General features: G+C 36.9%; 1 long non-coding RNA gene and 1 pseudogene across 1 annotated transcript; one reads left to right on the forward strand and one right to left on the reverse strand.

Moving 5' to 3' along the window:
* Positions 1-7,173: 7,173 nt before the first annotated feature.
* LOC110660447 (mitochondrial outer membrane protein porin 2-like) lies at positions 7,174-14,374 on the forward strand (annotated as a pseudogene).
* Positions 9,187-11,911, reverse strand: LOC131171061 (uncharacterized). The gene is made up of 3 exons (XR_009141810.1): positions 11,561-11,911; positions 10,039-10,098; positions 9,187-9,416 (listed from the first exon to the last, which is right to left on the reverse strand). It is a non-coding gene; the product is annotated as an uncharacterized LOC131171061 (long non-coding RNA).
* Positions 14,375-17,750: the final 3,376 nt, after the last annotated feature.

Raw genomic sequence — 17,750 nt, forward strand, 5'->3', positions numbered from 1 at the left:
TTGATGATCGAATAACAAAACTTGATCGCATTCAGGATAAAGGCAACTACTAAGATTGGTTAGAGAAAAAAGAGTAGAAAATGAGAGAAATTGAAACAATAGTGGGAAAGATAAGATATCACTAGCTTTAACCATAAGAAAACCAAAAATTTCTAAAAATTGAAAGGGTCATGAATTGTTTCTCTGGGAGAGACATATCTTTTTTGGGAATTGAAGAGTTGTGGAGAAATGATTAAGCCTAGGTTTATCACACCTTACCCCTCCGTAAGGCATAACATGATCCCGTAGAATACTTAATGAACTACCGAACTTCATCTATCGATAACTCATTAAGTATCATACAAGGGATTTTAAAACAATTTTCTTATATTTTGGAAGTGGTGAGCATTTTAGTGAGAATTAAAAACCATTTATTCAAAGCTTAAGGACTAGTAAAAAAAAAAATTTGTCCATTTAATTTTTGTCGCAAATTTTATAAAAATTTTGACAGAGTTCCCTCTGTATTTTGAGAAACCAGTTCTTCAAAAACCTGTAAAAAGCACTTCCAAAAGTTTTCCACAACTCCCAATCTCCAATAAAACTCAAATCAACCCAATTCAAATCACTTCAAAGCAATTTCCACAATTTAATCAAATTTGGTCATCACAAAATTTTGAATACTTCATTAGCAGGGCATAAAGCAGAGAATTCATATTTACAAATATTAAATTTTCAGAAGCAAACCCAAAATAATATTATTACAATTTATTTACAACTGCTCAACTACATTGATACATATAACATTTCCATATTTACATCAAAATTATCTACAAGGGTATAAAATAATACCCGTACAAAAGCTTGATGTGATCTTCAACTCAGTAGCAGCTCACTCTGCTGCTTTTTCCTTGCTCTTATCTGCGACAGCAAAATAAGCCATCGCTGAGTATAAAAATACTCAGTGGTGCACAATAAAAATTTAAAATGTAATAATTAAATCATTCATTGCCAAACACAATTCAAATGTTTCTCAAACACATTTCAACAATTATCAAAGTTCCTAATAACACCATTTTGTCAAATAATCTATTAAACACAGTTTAGTCAAACAATTTCATAACACAGTATTGCCAAAGTCATACACAACTTAAGTCATGACACAAAATTTTCGATCAATGCCGTGTTGTACACCACGACAAAGCAATCTCAACCCCATAAATCGAAACCAATGAGGGAGGTGGCTAGCTAGCTAATGAGTACTCATCCGATCTACAACCTCAACTGGCAAGCCAGAGAGGGAGGAAAATAAACGATCTCAACCCCATAAATGGAGGAGGAATAATAAGTAACTGTCATGCTAAGTGTGAATCAAAAATCCATTTCAAACATTTCATTCAAATATTGCATACAAAAATCAAATCAATTTCCAAAGTTACAATTTGATCACAAGGTGGCAACACCAAAGTTCATAAATTCATAATGCGTGCTAAATCCATTTTTCAAGGGTAAAATGCTTAAATAAGGTTTATTGTGCACAAACCTGACTGGAGTCGCCTTTAGGCCTTGACTCAGTCTCTTCGAGCTTCCAAGTATTTTTCAGCTGAAACACATAATTTCATAGTGTTTCAGTACCATAACTTAACATAAGTCCAAAAATAAATTTAATTTCACTTTAACTAGCTCTATTGTGTTAAATTCGACGTTCTCAAAGTTTTTATATTTTGGGTTACTATTCACTACACTATTCAAGTCAAATTGTTGACTTTTTAGGGATTAATGGGTATGGGAACTCCAACTTCACCCACATACCACATTTTGGTCATTAAACTTGTTGGTTTTGGTCACTTTTTCAAAGCTTAGGTCATTTTGGCAAAATTGCCAATTTTCGGTTTTAGTGCTTCAAAGTTGCACTGTTCCATTGGTCGATCTACTGCTGGAATTTGACAAAACTTCCTTCATAGAAAATGTTCCTTATTGTCTTAAGTATATTCTCATTTTTGGATCACCTCAATCAGAGTTTTGTAGCTCAAGTTATGGTCAAAATAATTTACTGTTCACGTGCAGTGTTCATACTGGTATCTTGGGTTCTGGCAGATTTTGATCCAAATTTTGTCAGTAATTTGATCAAGTTAAGTTCATAATTTGGTCTAACTTTCTTCATATGAGATGTTCTACTATGTCTTATGTTTCCATCGGTTCAAGAATCCCCTAAATCCGAGTTTTGTAGAGAGAGTTATAACTCTTCAAACATTGCTGCTCAATGAAATTTCTGCAGAGTTGCATGGGTTTGGTAGCTTAACTTTGCTCAATAATTTGAATGGGTTAATGGCATAATTTGGGGTGGTGTTCTTCATGACAGTTTTAGATCTATGTCTTATCTAATTTCTGGTAAAATTTCAGGTCAATTTGACCTGTCTAGCTTGAATTATGACCAAATGAACTGTTACTGTCATTTGGTCAGTTTGGTGCAGTGGCAGCCTGCTCTCATTTCACTTTGGTCAATTGTTTCACCAAGTTTTGGTCAGTTTTTGGCCATGGTTCCTCAATGAAAATTGTGCTATTTTATGTCTATTTTCATCCCCAATTGGTGGCATATCAATTAGACTTGTAAAATATGAGTTTTGGTCCTTCAAAGTGGGTTTGGTCATGCTGCCAGCAGCATGACCATTTACCTCCGAATTTAACTTAGTTTCCTATCATTCCCACACAAGTTATTTGGTCATAATTGACCATTATTTCACTTCACAATAGGTCCAACATGCCATTTATGCATTTTTCCAAAATTTGGTTCACCACCCTAGCATTCAAAACCCTAACTCATCAATTTCACTACTTTGTTGCAATTAATCACACTTAATGGTATTAATACTAATCATTCAACTAAGGAAGGTTTCTAAACTCATTCAAATGTATCATATTCATGCAAATCATATTCCTCTCAAGCTGCCCAAAAATTCAGTTTGGTTCTTCCCCCATTTTTATTTCATTTAAATCAAGTTCTAAGCTCATTTCAACCACTAGTTATGCATGTAAATGGAAAAATAAGGAGTTTGATATGCTAACCTCACTTAAAGCTTCAAATCACTATCTTTAACTCCTCTTTCTTCTTGAAATCCTCTTCTCAAGTTGAGATCACAAGTTCTAGTGAGGTATTTAAGGGAGTTATGTTGATTAAGTGGAGAGAATCAAGCTTAATTGTAAGCTTAAGGAAGAAAATTTCATGGAGATGAGAGGGAGAAGGTGGGCGGCAACCAAGGGAAGAAGAAGACCTTTTTGTTTCTTTTTTTTTTCTTTTCCTTTATCTAATTTAATTTATGGAAGACCACAAAAAAAATCCCAATTAAATAATTCAATTTATTAATTTAGTTATGGCATCATGCATGATGTCATAACTTTTGACTTTTTCATTTTCATCTCTTTTTCTTTTTTTTTTCTATTAGTTCTTTAATTTAATTCTCGATTCCGAAATTTTTTTTTCTCTGATTTTATTGGACAGTTAGGTCAGGAGTCAGCTCTCGGGGTCAATTGACCAAATTGCCCCTCACTGGTTCATCTCGGTTTGCAAATAATCTAATATTTCTTCCGGCTCCCTGACCTAATTATTTGACTGGCTTAACAGTTCTTTTTCATGATTTTCTCTTTTCCACTTTGTTCATAAGGGTCCTAAGGATCGCAGCGTCACTTTTTACGGTTTGAAATTTGAGTTTAAAACGACTTCGCAGTCGTTCCCGAGGAGGTCACTTATCGCTGTGACTCTCGGCTCGTTTAACCTCTTATGTTCTGTTTTTCTTATTTATAGTTAACTAATTAAACATTACTAATTATTTGTGTTTATAGCTTCTCAAGTTGTCTTAAGTGTGGCTCTAATCTCCTTAATTGTCCGGACCGACACCGGTCACCGGAACAATGAAATATACCAGGCTATACCAATAGGGGTGTTACAATTCTCCCCCCCTTAAATAAATTTCGTCTCGAAATTTTACCTGGTATCAATCTCTGAACAGCTGTGGGTGTTGTCTCCTCATGTCCTCCTCTCGTTCCCAAGTAGCTTCTTGGCCTGAATGATGGTTCCACAGCACTTTTACCAATGGTATCTGCTTGTTCCGTAGCTGCTTCACCTCATAAGCCAGAATCTTTATGGGTTCTTCTTCATATGTGAGGTCTGGATTTACTTCTATCTCTTCTACTGGTAATACATGAGATGGGTCTGATCGATACCTCCTCAACATAGACACATGGAAGACATTATGTATCTTTTCCAACTCTGGAGGTAGTGCCAACCGATATGCCAAAGGACCCACTCTTTCCAATACCTCATATGGCCCGATAAAACGAGGACTTAGTTTCCCCTTCCTGCCGAATCTCATAATCCTCTTCCAAGGAGAAACCTTGAGGAAAACTTTTTCACCCACTGCATACTCAATATCCCTTCTTTTCAAATTAACATAGGACTTCTGACGGTCTGACGCAGTTTTAAGTCGATCTCTGATCACCCTGATTTTCTCTTCAGTCTGTTGAACAATTTCGGGTCCAATCATTTTTCTTTCACCCACGTCATCCCAACACAACGGGGTTCTACATTTCCTGCCATACAAAGCTTCATATGGAGGCATCCCAATGCTAGATTGGTAGCTGTTGTTGTAAGCAAACTCAATCAAAGGCAAGTGTGTATCCCAACTACCCTCAAACTCAATCACACAAGCCCGTAGCATGTCCTCCAAAATCTGAATTACCCTCTCAGACTGGCCATCTGTCTGTGGGTGGAATGCAGTACTGAAGTTCAATCTAGTTCCTAGGGCTCTCTGAAGACTACCCCAGAATCTAGAAGTGAACCTAGGATCTCTGTCTGATACGATGGATACTGGCACTCCATGCAGTCTCACAATCTCATCAATGTACAACCTGGCCAATCTATCTAAACTATAGTCCATCCGGACTGACAGAAAATGAGTAGACTTAGTCAGTCTGTCAACAATAACCCATACTGCATCATATCTCTTCTGTGTCCTCGGAAGTCCCATCACAAAATCCATTGTTATTCTTTCCCATTTCCATTCTGGTACTGGTAGTGGATGTAACAACTCAGTTGGCACTTGATGCTCTGCCTTTACTTGCTGACAAGTTAGGCATCTGGATACAAACTCTGCCACATCTCTTTTTAAACCCATCCACCAGTAATGCTCATTTAGCCCTCTATACATTTTTGTACCACCAGGGTGCATAGCAAAAGGAGACTCATGTGCTTCCTTCAAAATGATCTGCCTCAAATCAACATCATTAGGAACACATATTCTACCCTGGTGTAGCAATAGACCATCATCTCTGATTGAGAACTCTGGTTTCTTGCCCTGTCGAACTTCTTCCATCAGCTTCTGATATTTATGATCATTACGGCGACCATTCTAATCTGATCAATCAACACTGGCTGTACATGCCATGCAACTGCTGTCTGCCCATCATCATTAATCTCTAAGCTGGCATGCAATGATCTCAACTCATGCACCAAAGACAAAGGAGTAACCCGTAGACTTGCCATAGTCTTGCGACTTAAGGCGTCAGCCACAACATTAGCTTTCCCTGGCTGATAGTCTATCAGACAATCATAGTCTTTTATCAACTCTAACCATCTCCTCTGTCTCAAATTCAACTCTTTTTGGGTGCCCAAATACTTCAAACTCTTATGATCTGTGTAGATGTAACACTTCTCCCCATACAAATAATGTCTCCAGATCTTAAGAGCAAACACAATGGCTGCAAGCTCCAAATCATGTGTCGGATAATTTCTCTCATGCGGTTTTAGCTGGCGTGATGCATAGGCAATGACATTTCGATCTTGCATCAACACACAACCTAACCCGTTGTGAGAAGCATCGCTATAAACTGTGTACTCTTTACCCGGAGTAGGTAAAGTCAGGACTGGAGCCTCAGTCAAACATCTCTTCAATTCATCAAAACTTTGCTGGCATTTGTCCGTCCACTGAAATTTCACATCCTTTCTAAGTAGCTTGGTCAATGGAGATGCCAACATCGAGAATCCCTTCACAAACCGACGGTAGTATCCAGCTAAACCCAGAAAACTGTGAATCTCTGTGACATTTCTGGGTGGTTTCCAATTAAGGACAGCTTCAATCTTGCTAGGATCTACCTTAATACCCTCTTCTGATACTACATGCCCCAAGAAAGATATTTCCTTCAGCCAAAATTCACACTTCGACAATTTGGCATGTAGCTGTTTCTCTCTCAAAGTCTGCAGTATAATCCGCAGATTTCTATCATGCTCTTCTGCATTCCTCGAATAGACCAATATATTATCAATAAATACCACAACAAGCGGTGAGGTATGGTGCGAAGATAGTGTTCATCGAGATCCATAAAAGCGTAGGAGCTTTAGTTAACGTGAATGGCGTGAGCAAGAACTCATAATGGCCATAGCGGGTTACAAGGCGCTTTAGAAATACTCGCTCTTGTACTTTCGGTGATAATAACTCGATCTCGTGTCAATTTTGGAGAACAATTGCACCTTTAACTGATCAAACAAGTCATCAATACGGGGTAATGGATATCTGTTCTTTATCGTCACCTTATTCAACTGCCGATAATCAATGCATAACCGGAGAGTGCCATCCTTCTTCTTAACAAACAACACTGGCGCTCCCCAAGGTGACACACTAGGGCGGATGAAGCCCTTATCAAGCAGCTCTTGCAACTGCACTTTCAATTTCTTTAGTTCTGCTGGTGCCATTCTGTACGGTGTTATGGAGATTGAGTCCACACCAGGCATAACATTAATTTCAAACTGCACTTCTCTTTCTGGAGGTAATCCTGGCAATTCATCGGGAAACACATCCGGAAAGTCACATCTGATAGGAATGTCCTTGATCTTTGGACTCCCACTTGGGTGTCTATCACATGTGCCAAGTACGCCTCAACCCTTTTCTAATCATTTTTTTAGCCAGTGCAGCTGAAATGATGTTTGAAGGCAATAACTGCCTCTCCCCATGTATTACTATATCACCATACTGAGGAAGACCAAAAGTGACTATCTTCAGTCTACAGTCAATCATAGCATAATGCCTGGCTAACCAATCCATGCCCAAGATAATGTCATAATCTCTGAAGGGCATTTCAATTAAATCAGACAAAAAAGTGTGTCCTTGGATCACCAAAGGACAGTCCCTATATAGCCTATTTACCCTGACCTCCTGGCCTAATGGACTAGTTACTAGCACATCATAGTCCATTGGTACACACTGAATAGTAGTAGAATACATCACACTAGCACTAACATATGAATGTGTGGAGCCAGGATCAAATAACACATACACATCTTGGTCAATACGTCTGATGTTTTAGCCTCTTCCCTCTGACGCATGGTATACACTCTAACTGGTGCGCCACTGGATGCTGGCTGGTTAACAGTGCTTTGACTTCCAGGAGTGTTACCAGGACCCCTACCTCTGCCTCTACCTCTAGCAGCTGACTGTGACCCTCGGGGTGCAGAGACTTGGGCTGATCCTTCAGATGTAGTGAAAGATCCAGACCGGCGCGGACTAGTGCAATCCTTAGCGAAATGTCCGCTCCCTCCACAGTTAAAACATGCACCAGTAGCTCTGAAACAAACCCCACCATGAGTTCTACCACAAGTTTCACACTGCCGGACTGATAGAGCTCCTCGGGGTGTCTGCTGGGTCTGCTGACCAGACCGGGGTGGTCGTTGGCCAGAAAATCTGCCTCTACCTCTACGGGAGCTGGATCCCCCAAACTGTTTTCTCTTTCCTGAACCACTCTCAGATGCTTGCCCAGTAGTCTTTTCAGCCTTTTCTTTCTCTTGTGTACCCTTTTTTACTACCCCTTCTGATTCTATTCTTTCTAATTCCAGTGCATGTGAGATCAATTCAGCAAAATTCTGATGTCGAAAACCCACTACTTGCATTCTCAAATTCTGCCTTAGCCCAGACTCAAACCTCTTGCATCTATCTCTGGGGTTGGAGACTAAGCTTCCAGCATAGTGGCTTAGCCTTGAGAAATCTCTCGCATATTCTGCTACAGTTCGGTTCCCTTGTTTCAAACTCAAAAATTCTTGCAACTTCATATCCACATATGCATCGGGAACCCATTTCTGTCGGAACTCCCTCAAAAAGTCTGTCCATGTCAGCACAGGTGGCTCAACCAGGCTGTGGGGGATGGTCTTCCACCATTCAAACGCATCCCCTTGCAACAAGGAAACAGAATACTCAAACTTCAATTCCTCTGTACACTGTAGCTTCCTGAAAACTCGTTCCATTCTTTCCAACCACTGTTCTGCCTCCAGTGGATCCACAGTGCCTTTAAACTCAGTGGCCCCAAATTTCATCAATTTTTCATACTGCCGAGCTGAGGGCTGTGGTTGGGCTACAGGTATTGGCATCTGAGCTTGGGGTGGCACATTACCCGCCATTTGCTGGAAGAAGGCAGCCATCTGCTGCATAAATTGAGCAGGAAACTGCGGTGCTGGAGCAGGAGCTGGAGTGGCTGACCCACTCACGTTCTGGAGTGCTGGGGCTTCCTCTTGAACCTCAGCCTCAACAGATTGTTCTTCGGAATGATCTCCTCCTTCCATTTCGTTTTCTCAAATTTTCTACTTCCTGAGATTAAACACAAGGAGGTTGACCTCCGTTAGTGCATATTCATGATGTAAATATGTCATATGTATCAATTAAAGACACTTGAGCAGTTGTACTTATCAAAGAAATATTCACATACATAGTCAAAATTTATTGCAAAACCATGCTCTGATACCACTAAAACATGTCACACCTTACCCCTCCGTAAGGCATAACATGATCCCGTAGAATACTTAATGAACTACCGAACTTCACCTACCGATAACTCATTAAGTATCCTACAAGGGATTTTAAAACAATTTTCTTACATTTTGGAAGTGGTGAGCATTTTAGTGAGAATTAAAAACCATTTATTCAAAGCTTAAGGACTAGTAAAAAAATTTTGTCCATTTAATTTTTGCAGTAAATTTTATAAAAATTTTGACAGAATTCCCTCTGTATTTTGAGAAACCAGTTCTTTAAAGACCTGTAAAAAGCACTTCCAAAAGTTTTCCACAACTCCCAATCTCCAATAAAACTCAAATCAACCCAATTCAAATCACTTCAAAGCAATTTCCACAATTTAATCAAATTTGGTCATCACAAAATTTTTAATACTTCATTAGCAGGGCATAAAGCAGAAAATTCATATTTACAAATATTAAATTTTCAGAAGCAAACCCAAAATAATATTATTACAATTTATTTACAACTGCTCAACTACATTGATACATATAACATTTCCATATTTACATCAAAATTATCTACAAGGGTATAAAATAATACCCGTACAAAAGCTTGATGTGATCTTCAACTCAGTAGCAGCTCACTCTGCTGCTTTTTCCTTGCTCTTATCTGCGACAGCAAAATAAGCCATCGCTGAGTATAAAAATACTCAGTGGTGCACAATAAAAATTTAAAATGTAATAATTAAATCATTCATTGCCAAACACAATTCAAATGTTTCTCAAACACATTTCAACAATTATCAAAGTTCCTAATAACACCATTTTGTCAAATAATCTATTAAACACAGTTTAGTCAAACAATTTCATAACACAGTGTTGCCAAAGTCATACACAACTTAAGTCATGACACAAAATTTCCGATCAATGCCGTGTTGTACACCACGACAAAGCAATCTCAACCCCATAAATCGAAACCAATGAGGGAGGTGGCTAGCTAGCTAATGAGTACTCATCCGATCTACAACCTCAACTGGCAAGCCAGAGAGGGAGGAAAATAAACGATCTCAACCCCATAAATGGAGGAGGAATAATAAGTAACTGTCATGCTAAGTGTGAATCAAAAATCCATTTCAAACATTTCATTCAAATATTGCATACAAAAATCAAATCAATTTCCAAAGTTACAATTTGATCACAAGGTGGCAACACCAAAGTTCATAAATTCATAATGCGTGCTAAATCCATTTTTCAAGGGTAAAATGCTTAAATAAGGTTTATTGTGCACAAACCTGACTGGAGTCGCCTCTAGGCCTTGACTCAGTCTCTCCGAGCTTCCAAGTATTTTTCAGCTGAAACACACAATTTCATAGTGTTTCAGTACCATAACTTAACATAAGTCTAAAAATAAATTTAACTTCACTTTAACTAGCTCTATTGCGTTAAATTTGACATTCTCAAAGTTTTTATGTTTCGGGTTACTATTCACTACACTATTCAAGTCAAATTGTTGACTTTTTAGGGATTAATAGGTATGGGAACTCCAACTTCACCCACATACCACATTTTGGTCATTAAACTTGTTGGTTTTGGTCACTTTTTCAAAGCTTAGGTCATTTTGGCAAAATTGCCAATTTTCGGTTTTAGTGCTTCAAAGTTACACTGTTCCATTGGTCGATCTACTGTTGGAATTTGACAAAACTTCCTTCATAGAAAATGTTCCTTATTGTCTTAAGTGTATTCTCATTTTTGGATCACCTCAATCGGAGTTTTGTAGCTCAAGTTATGGTCAAAATAAGTTTACTGTTCACGTGCACTGTTCATACTGGTATCTTGGGTTCTGGCAGATTTTGATCCAACTTTGGTCAGTAATTTGATCAAGTTAAGTTCATAATTTGATCTAACTTTCTTCATATGAAATGTTCTACTATGTCTTATGTTTCCATCGGTTCAAGAATCGCCTAAATCCGAGTTTTGTAGAGAGAGTTATAACCCTTCAAACATTGCTGCTCAATGAAATTTCTGCAGAGTTGCAGGTTTGGTAGCTTAACTTTGCTCAATAATTTGAATGGGTTAATGGCATAATTTGGGGTGGTATTCTTCATGACAATTTTAGATCTATGTCTTATCTAATTGCTGGAAAAATTTCAGGTCAATTTAACCTGTCTAGCTTGAATTATGACTAAATGAACAGTTACTGTTCATTTGGTCAGTTTGATGCAGTGGCAGCTTGCTCTCATTTCACTTTGGTCAATTGTTTCACCAAGTTTTGGTCAGTTTTTTGCCATAGTTCCTCAATGAAAATTGTGCTATTTTATGTCTATTTTCATCCCCAATTGGTGGCATATCAATTAGACTTGTAAAATTTGAGTTTTGGTCCTTCAAAGTGGGTTTGTTCATGCTGCCAGCAGCATGACCATTTACCTCGAATTTAACTTAGTTTCCTATCATTCCCACACAAGTTATTTGGTCATAATTGACCATTATTTCACTTCACAATAGGTCTAACATGCCATTTATGCATTTTTCCAAAATTTGGTTCACCACCCTAGCATTCAAAACCTTAACTCATCAATTTCATTACTTTGTTGCAATTAATCACACTTAATGCTATTAATACTAATCATTCAACTAAGGAAGGTTTCTAAACTCATTCAAATGTATCATATTCAAGCAAATCATATTCCTCTCAAGCTGCCCAAAAATTCAGTTTGGTTCTTCCCCCATTTTTATTTCATTTAAATCAAGTTCTAAGCTCATTTCAACCACTAGTTATGCATGTAAATGGAAAAATAAGGAGTTTGATATGCTAACCTCACTTAAAGCTTCAAATCACTATCTTTAACTCCTCTTTCTTCTTGAAATCCTCTTCTCAAGTTGAGATCACAAGTTCTAGTGAGGTATTTAAGGGAGTTATGTTGATTAAGTGGAGAGAATCAAGCTTAATTGTAAGCTTAAGGAAAAAAATTTCATGGAGATGAGAGGGAGAAGGTGGGCGGCAACCAAGGGAAGAAGAAGACCTTTTTGTTTCTTTTTTTTTCTTTTCCTTTATCTAATTTAATTTATGGAAGACCACAAAAAAAATCCCAATTAAATAATTCAATTTATTAATTTAGTTATGGCATCATGCATGATGTCATAACTTTTGACTTTTTCATTTTCATCTCTTTTTCTTTTTTTCTTTTTTTATTAGTTCTTTAATTTAATTATCAATTCCGAAATTTTTTTTTCTCCGATTTTATTGGACAGTTAGGTCAGGAGTCAGCTCTCGGGGTCAATTGACCAAATTGCCCCTCGCCGGTTCATCCCGGTTTGCAAATAATCCAATATTTCTTCCGGCTCCCTGACCTAATTATTTGACTGGCTTAACAGTTCTTTTTCGTGATTTTCTCTTTTCCACTGTGTTCATAAGGGTCCTAAGGACCGCAGCGTCACTTTTTATGGTTCGAAATTTGAGTTTAAAACGACTTCGCAGTCGTTCCCGAGGAGGTCACTCATCGCTGTGACTCTCGGCTCGTTTAACCTCTTATGTTATGTTTTTCTTATTTATAGTTAACTAATTAAACATTACTAATTATTTGTGTTTATAGCTTCTCAAGTTGTCTTAAGTGTGGCTCTAATCTCCTTAATTGTCCGGACCGACACCGGTCACCGGAACAATGAAATATACCAGGCTATACCAATAGGGGTGTTACAAGGTTTGCAAGTTTTGGGTTTTGTATTTGTTACTTTTTTAATTTTTTAAAAACATTTTTAATGATTTAAAATGTAAAAATAATATTTTTATGTGTTAAAATCAACTTTTACTTTCTTTTTTTTAACGCTGTTAGTTAACTCTGTTAATTCGAGGTTTATTTGGCCGAAATTGAAATGTGAGGGATTTGATTGAGCCCAACCTTTCTTTAAGATCTCAATTGATTTTTTGGCAATACTTTAGGGGGCTAATTTAAGCCTTTAGTCTAATCATAATATGATGTTTCCATACCATTTCCAGTTTGCTTATAGGAGATTCAAAGGAGCTTTTGGGAAGTTCTGAAATCTATTTAGTCCAAAGTATTTGGTCACATTTAATTTGCTTTTGTTATTATGCGTCCCTAAGGTTTGGTTGATAATCTTGTTGGCCAAATAACGGATTTTTGCAAGTGTCCATGTTCCTTTTTACATTTTTGCTTATGTGTTTCAAAGGTGGTGCTGCTTCCTAGGCAAGACACAGCATTTCAAATTGCATGATGCATGATATTTGAGTATTTGGGCTGCCTTTTTATGCAAATCGAGGATAATAATGTCATCTCCTTTTTGCCTCAGGCTATCACCTCAAGCTTGGCTACAAAGGGAGGTCTGTCTGCTGGGGATGTAGCAACTCAACATAAATTCAAGAATGGATCACTTGATGTCAAACTTGACACAGAATCAAATGTAACAACTCACATTCTATTTCTTTTTCTAAATCTAAGATGCATTCCATCTTGTTTCTGAGAGAGATTTATTGATTGAACAGATCCTAACAACCCTTAGCGTCATGGATTTCCTATCCTCCACAAAAGTCATTGCTTTTTTAAAGTTGCCTGATTACAACTCTGGCAAGGTACTGAATTTGCCATTAGTTAATTTGTACATGTGTCTACTCTATAACTGTCATATTACAGCTGTCTATTCTTTCTATCACAGCTGGAGATACAGTATTTACATGAACATGCTGGTATCACTGCAGCTGTTGGATTTAACAAGTCTCCTGCTGTTGATCTTTGGGCAACTATTGGCACTCCCAGCATCGCCTTTGGTGCGGAGACAACTTATGCTAAGGTTTCTAGTGAATTTGCAAAGTATAATGCTGGTGTGAGTTACACAAAGCCAGATTCCAATGCTTAAGTGATTCTGTAAGTCCTTTTAATTTACAACTCAAATCAACTAAGCCTTTATCCTAAAAATTTGGAGTCGGTTATATTGATTTTCTTTCTCCATTCTAAAGAATTTTGGGTTAAATTCTCGGAAAGTCCCCTTAATTTACACATTCATCAATTATGATATTTAAAAGAACAAGGAGGAAAGGAGTATAACTATGCAAAAGTCGAAATCCCTCCTAAAGAGGGAATTATTATGTTACAAAATGGACTAACTAATTGAAATGAATTTCTTTAGTTATTATATGTTTCTTTATTTTTCAGTTGTTATATTTTCAATATGCAATTTGTTTGGTGTAAGACCTATGACAGCAAAGCAGGATTACATCATATTAATTCTTGGGTGATTAAATGGTAGAAAGGAAATAATAATAATAATAATAATAATAATAATAATAGTTATTTTCTTTTACTTTGTTTAGTGCGGACAAAGGAAACTCAATTAAGGTATCCTATTTGCATCATCTGGATCTGCTGAATCGGGTAACAGTAGCAGGAGAGATCAGTAGAAGGTTCTCAACTAATGATAACACATTGACAAGCTGGATGTTCCTAAGTAGCTGATCCTCAGACAGTACTGAAGGCAAAGCTAAACAACCATGGCAACCTTAGTGCTCTTGTGCAACATGAGCTCAAGCCCAAGTCCCTCCTGACAATTTCTGGTGCTTTCGACGCCAAGGACTTGCAGAAGAATCCCAAGCTTCTCTCTAAAGCCTTGATTGGCTAATGGCTATACTCATACCATAACAGGAATGATACAATCAATTTTATTCGTATAATTTGTCTTGATTTTTCTCCTCAGTCAAATTGAGGCATTTTGTTAAATGACATTATTTTAAAATTCCTTTGAGATGGAATATCTCAACTTGTTTTCTGAAAAACTTTTACTGCTGATTGATCAAAATCATTTACTTCCTAGTTGCTATTGAATTGAATATTTCTCAAGGTTTGGTTCTAATTACTTTGGACATTCATCCTCAGCTTTTGGGTCCTATTTCACTAACAAAGTCAAAATCAGTTTACTGATTTCAATTATTTGTTGTAATATAGTTTGCAACCTTTAATATTTAGCATAACAAAAATAATTGCCCTGTAAAACATTTTCATACACATTTTCCCAATCTCCTAAAGTGCAAAATCATTGATATTGTATTTAACTGTTGTATTCTCATTGTATGTTCTGTTGAATCTGTTTATTAAAGGATCTTCATCACACTTCTCAAATTCAATTAGCAAATCTCAGCCTTACTGTCCTGAGTCCCTTTATCATCAAATTCAAACTTGCAACTAAAATCAACTCAATTAAACCTTTATTCCAAGAATTTGGGGTCGGCTATATGGATTCTCTTTCTCAATTCTAAACGATTTTGAGTTAAATCCTTGGAAATGTGTAATACTTCTAGGTCATATTGTACTACTCTCCTCCAAGTCAGTTTAGGTCTATTCTTTCTTTTCTTTCTATCCCCTAGCCTAATGTGCTCTACTTGTCTAACTTGAGCCTCCGTATGTCTATGCTTTACATGATAAACCACTTCAATCTTCCTTCTCTCAACTTATCCTCAATTGGCACCACTCTTACCTTTTTTCTAATACTCTCATTACAGGTTTTATCTAGTCTAGTATGACTACTCATTCACATTAATATTCTCATATTCGCAACTCTTATCTTAGACACATAGGACTCCTTCAGTGCCCAACACTTACTACCATATAACATGGCCGGTCGTATGGCTGTATGATAAAATTTTCCTTTCAACTTATTAGGAATCTTGCGATCACATAAAACTCCTGTGGCACTTCTTCACTTCAACCATTTGGCTTTAATTCTATGACTAACATCCTCCTCACATTCTCCATCTACTTGAAGGATTGAGCCGAGATATTTAAAGTGATTACTTTGGGGCAGTACCACTCTATCCAAACTAACTCCTTCCCTATCACCAGTTCGGCCTTCACTGAACTGGCAATGCATGTATTCTGTCTTCGTTCTACTTAACTTAAAACCCTTTGACTTTAGAGTACTTCTCCAAAACTCTAGTTTTCTGTTGACTCCTTCTCGTGTCTCATCTATCAGGACTATATCATCTGCAAACATCATGTACCCAAGGATACTCTCTTGTATATGTTTCATCAATTCATCTAAAACTAATGTAAAAAGGTAAGGGCTTATAGCTGAATCTTGGTGTAATCCAATTTAGATAGGAAAATCTCTTGTGTCCCCTCTCACTGTGCACACAATAGTAATTGCTCCTTCATACATATCTTTCAACTCTTGTATGTACCTAATATATACCCTCTTTTGTTCTAACACTCTCTAAAAGACATCTCTTGGAACACTATCATAAGCCTTCTCCAAATCGATAAAAATCATGTGTTAATCTTTCTTCACATCTCTATATTTCTACATCAAGCTTCTAATGAGAAAGATCGCTTCCATAGTTGAACTACCGGGCATGAAGCCAAATTGATTAGGAGAGATAGAAGTGTCATGATGTAGTCGATGTTCCACAACTCTCTCCCACAACTTCATAGTATGGCTTATGAGTTTAATTTCCCTATAGTTTGAGCAATTCTGTATGTCTCTCTTATTTTTAAAAATAGGTACTAAAATACTCATCCTCCATTCATCAGGCATTTTCTTTGAGTTTAGAATCTTATTAAACAATTTAGTTAACCATGCCACTCCCATATCTCTCAAACACTTCCACACTTTAATTGATATTCTATCGGGTCTACAGGCTTTACCCATTTTCATTCTCTTAAGTGCTTCCTTTATTTTTAAAGATTTAATCCTTCTAGTGTAATTCACATTCTTTTCTACTACTCTACAGCCTATATTCACACTATTACCACTTTGACTATTGTTAAAGAGATCATCAAAATAATTTTTTCATCTTTCTTTAATGTCTTTATCTTTCACCAATACTTTTTCTTCTTTATCCTTAATGCACGTAACTTGATTGAGATCTTAACATTTCTTTTCTCTCCTCCTTGCTAATCTATAAATATCTTTCTCTCCTTCTTTAGTTCTAAGTTTCTCATATAACTTTTCAAATGCCTGCGCTCTTGCTTGACTAACCGTATTTTTTGGTTCTTTCTTTGCTATCTTGTACTGTTCATATGCCTCATTATTATCACACTTAGGTAATTTCTTATACCATTCTCTCTTTCTCTTCACTGCCTTTTGTACTTTCTCCTTTCACCATTATCTCTTTTTTGAGGGTGGTCCACGTCCTCTAGACTCTCCAAGTGCTTTCCTAGCTACTTCTCTAATCTTTGATGCCATTTGTATCTACATATCATTGGTCTCCACAACCAGCTTCCATGCTTTGGACTCGAAAAGTTCATTTTTGAACTTCACTTGCTTAATCCTTTGAACTCCCACCACTTTGTTCGAATTATACTATTTCTTCTAATCTTACTTCAATTTTTCCTAAACTTGACATCCAAGACCACTAATCGATATTGACTTGTTAAATTCTCTCCTGGAATGACTTTCCAATCCTTGCATAGAGCTCTATTTGTCTTCCTGGTTAAGAGGAAGTCAATTTGACTTCTGTGTTGCCCACTTTTAAAATTCACTAAATGTGACTCTCTTTTTATAAAGTAGGTATTTGCTAGTATTAGGTCGTATGCCATAGCAAAATCTAGGATACTTTTTCCCTCCTCATTTCGGCTGCCAAAACCAAAACTTCCATGGACATTCTCATAACCTTGCCTATCACTTCCTATATGTCCATTCAAATATCCATCGATAAAAATATTCTCTTCATTCGGTATATTTTGCATTAGATCATCTATATCTTCCCAAAACCTTTATTTACTCTCACTATCTAGTCCTATTTGTGGGGCATAATTACTAACTACATTTATTGTTTCTCCTTCTAGTACTAGCTTTACTAGTGTAATTCTATCTCCTACTCTTTTCACAGCTTTCACAGTATCTTTCAATGTTCTGTCTATGATTATGCCCACTCTGTTCTTGTTCTTCTCATTTCCGATAAATCACAATTTGTACATTGAATTACCCACTTCTTTATTTTTCTCTCCTACCCATTTAGTCTCCTAAATGCAAGTTATATTCACCCTTCTCCTTTCCAAGG

This window comes from Hevea brasiliensis, chromosome 12, assembly GCF_030052815.1.
Source record: "Hevea brasiliensis isolate MT/VB/25A 57/8 chromosome 12, ASM3005281v1, whole genome shotgun sequence".
Lineage (NCBI taxonomy): Eukaryota > Viridiplantae > Streptophyta > Magnoliopsida > Malpighiales > Euphorbiaceae > Hevea > Hevea brasiliensis.